The sequence below is a fragment of the Borostomias antarcticus genome (assembly GCF_949987555.1).
Source record: "Borostomias antarcticus genome assembly, chromosome: 12".
Taxonomy (NCBI): Eukaryota; Metazoa; Chordata; class Actinopteri; order Stomiiformes; family Stomiidae; genus Borostomias; species Borostomias antarcticus.
Genome location: NC_140245.1, coordinates 22,449,505 through 22,453,675, shown reverse-complemented (window position 1 = coordinate 22,453,675; position 4,171 = coordinate 22,449,505).

The window sequence follows — 4,171 nt, the reverse complement described above, 5'->3', positions numbered from 1 at the left end:
CTGCTCTTCTGTGTGTCTGAGGTGTGTGCGTGGATGGGGTGAGATGATTAGGGTTGGGGCTAAGGTCAGACTGCAATAGAATATTGGCCTGCAACGGTGCTGGTGGTAGTACGGTCACTAGAGATAGGATTTTTTCTCAGTGTTTATGGTTTTAAATACATAATTATAAACGGTAAGGATGGAGGGGCTGGTTTTAGTGTGTTTTTTCACTGTGTCTGTGTGTGTGTGTGTGTGTGTGTGTGTGTGGGGGTGAGATGATTAGGGAGGGGGGTATAGGAGCCGGTACAGGCCTACTAAAGCAATAGGGGTTCGGGGGCTTTTTCATCTCTAGAATAGATCAGAAGATTCTCTGGGTTTATCCCACCGCCTGGGTGTGATAAGCTTCACTTACAAAAGGTGAGAATGGAGGGGATGGGAGTCGTGTTGTCTACTATTAAAATGTGGGTGGATCTATAAATATGAGTTTCCCTGGTTCATTGTGTGTTTGACATCAGTCACTCAGCAGAGCCCGTCACGTGGTCTTCAATACTTTTGAGTTCTCTCTCGGTACTCTTGCTATTTTGCTCTTGCTATTTTCATCAAAAAACGATGGACAGCTTTTTGGACGATCATCACAATATGAATGTTATTGATGGATGTAAGTAAACATTTTGGTGGTTATATTATAGCCTATAATTTTGTAATATTTAAGAATGACCTAACATGGTTTTTCGTTTTGTTTTCTGTTGTTTTAACAGTGTGTGATAATCTGGGGGAAGCGGGGGTTGAGACTTCTTCCGAAAATACCCAACCTAAGCCATGTTTGAAACGCCGAGGGGGCGGGGTCCGTAAGCCACTACGGTTGAAACGTCGTCGTGCTTTGGTTTCTAAAAGACGATCCGTCGGGAAAGTATGCGTGTCAGTCCCAGGACCACCAGCGGATCACGAAGCAGTATGTGTTAACGATGCGCCTATTGGTAAGTAATATGCATAAACAAATAATATAAATAAGATGTCTTTTTTCTTGCTAGATTTTAAAAAATAGTCATTTTACAACAGTACATTATATAACTAGCTCCCTCTCTCTCTCTCTCTCTCTCTCTCTCTCTCCCTCTCACCTTTTCTCCCACTCCCGTCCTCTCTCGCGATCTCCCACTCCCGTCCTCTCTTCCCACTCCCGTCCTCTCTCGCGATCTCTTGCCCCCACCTTTTCCCTCACTCCCGTCCTCTCTCGCGATCTCTTCCCACTCCCGTCCTCTCTCGCGATCTCTTCCCACTCCCGACCTCTCTCGCGATCTCTTCCCACACCCGTCCTCTCTCGCGATCTCTTGCCCCCACCTTTTCCCTCACTCCCGTCCTCTCTCGCGATCTCTTCCCACTCCCGTCCTCTCTCGCGATCTCTTCCCACTCCCGACCTCTCTCGCGATCTCTTCCCACACCCGTCCTCTCTCGCGATCTCTTCCCACTCCCGTCCTCTCTCTCTCTCTCTCTCTCTCTCTCTCTCCCTCTCTCCCTCTCTCTCTCTCTCTCATCACAGACGGTGAACGTGATCTCATAGCAGACGGGGAACGTGATCTCATTGACCGACGCTTAATGGCCGAAATATTTGGTGAAAGTAGTACGAATTTAGATGACATTAATCCCACAATCCCTAGTGATTGGTTTGCACAGATCGGAGGCGGGTTAGACTCATTAGAATCATTTGTAGATCCAGATGCTTTGGCCGTAAATCCTTACATTTTGTTATCTCCACTACAGCCTACTTTTGACGACAATGCAACCCCTCACGAGCCAATATGTACAGATGCCTCTAGCCTAGTTGAACCAGACGTACTGGTGAATAATATTGCATTACAATCGGCCATTGAGAAGGCGGTCCTGGCGTCATTTGCCGGAGATACACAGTCCTCAGCGCTTAAATCAATGACGCGTGATATTTGCGCATCAGTTGATCAATCTGTCACGTCTGGAATAAACACTATTGTAGCCAAGATATTGGAAAGCGTGACAGGAGCATACCAGAACGTCTTTACACAGATTATTGCGCGTCAGGATGCTATGTGTAATTCCATGACGGAAAAATTGGCTTCGATAGAATGCGTGTTAAAGGAATTACAGTGCGTCAATGCGAGCGTCGCATCACACCATACTTTATACGATCGCAAGTTTTTAGATATTATAAAACGTCTTAAAAACCAGGGGGCAGTGACCGATAGTGTGGCTGGGGTTGATTGGCGACAGCTGGCTGACTTAATAAAGACGATCGCTAATCTTACAGCTGCGCAGCGTGAGAATATTCCCTCTTTCAGCAGATCAAGCGACCGGCTGCCGCTCATCGAGAGACCCAGCGCCAACGTCAGTCCACGACGTGTCAGTCCACACCGTCGTATATTGTTTTAAGACTAATCAGCTATGAATGATTTGATGTGAGAATTATGTGATTGTTTTTTTTGTTTTCTTTTCTTAAAGGTCTGATTATGTCTGCTGTTAATTGGCCTAGATATGACGAAATATCATCTGAGGAATATGATGATGATAATGATGAGGATATTGACATTCCAGAATTTTTTAATAATGCTTTGACCGAAGCCCGTCGCATATGTAATGATGGAGTTTGTGATTATTTTAACCGTGTATTGAGTGATTCTGTAACTGTTATGGATTATAATAATACAATTTGTGATATCTCTGAACCAGACGTCTCTCACTTTAATTCATGTTTGACAGAGTCACTACAAATGTTAAATGTGATACCCCCAAATGTGTCTCAACATTTTAATTCATGTTTGACTGAAGCTAGGGGAATATTACAACAGGGGGGTCATAATTACTCACCACCTATTTTAAACGATGATGATATAATTACATTGCGTCGATCAGGTGGAAATATTGGAGAATATGTAATATTAGCCCAACCACGTTTCAATAGTGTAAGCCTAAGCCGCCGTTTTAATTTCAGAGGCTTTACGGCTGGGGATATTGTATCTTATGTAAACCATATTCATGATACGGTGAATTCGCTAATAACCTTCTCGAGAAGGATAGGGGGGGAGGGGTCTATTTTAAACATGCGTGTTACGGCGGATAGTTTTCAAGGCACAGTCCAATCAATATTATCACCCGATAACGGTTATGATCCAGAATTAATGGTAAGGGCTTTTGAGAATATATTACAAAGTGATGAGAGTATACCGAGTGATGAATCACTTCAACTGTCGTGTTCGATAGCTATGTCACAGGCGGGCGGGGGCCGGACAAAACTAGCCAGGCTAGCCCATAATGAACTACTTAAAAAAAAAAAATTATCGCTGTTTTTTCCTATGAATAGCGTAAACAAGCTATGCTTTAGTATATGTATAGCTCGTTATCTAAATAAGGAACAGACAATGAATGAGTTGGAACAAGTAGCAAAATGTTTACACCATCGTTTGGGTTTCACAGAAAATCATGAAATTTCATTTAATGAAGTGTCCTTATTTGAAAAAATGCTTAATATAAAGATTGTAATTTTCCATAGAACCTTAACTCATGAATTACTGAAATACCAAACCACCGACCAGCATAATGTTAGTACCGTTTTTCTATATCTCCATGAAAATCACTATTATTTAATAACAAAGTTAAACCGGTTTCTTGGCACCTCATATGTTTGCACCTACTGCCACAGAGGTTATAATGATGAAAGATTTCATGAATGCATTTATAAATGCGGGGTATGTAATCATTTAGATTGTTGTAAATATCCAAAAAAGACAATAAAATGTATTGATTGTAGGCGTATATGTAAATCGAAATTCTGTTTTGATAAACACAGGTTATTACAACCAATGAAAAACGGGTCATTATCTCCATCACAATGCGCTGTGGTTAAATACTGTGAAGAATGTAACAGACGATATTATAAAACATCAAAGGCACACAAATGTATTATAGGCAAGTGTCCATTTTGTTCGGAAAACCTGTCGCCCGATAATAATCATTCATGCTTTATTCAACCGGTGATTGTTAAACAACCCAATGAAAAGTTAATATTTTACGATTTTGAGACAAGATTTGAGGATGGTAGACATATTGCTAATTATGTACATGCTATCACTTTTAATGATCAAGTGTTTAGTGCCCGTGGGGATGGTTGTGTGCGTGATTTATTGAATCATTTTAGGGTATTAAAATATAGGGAATACACATGGAT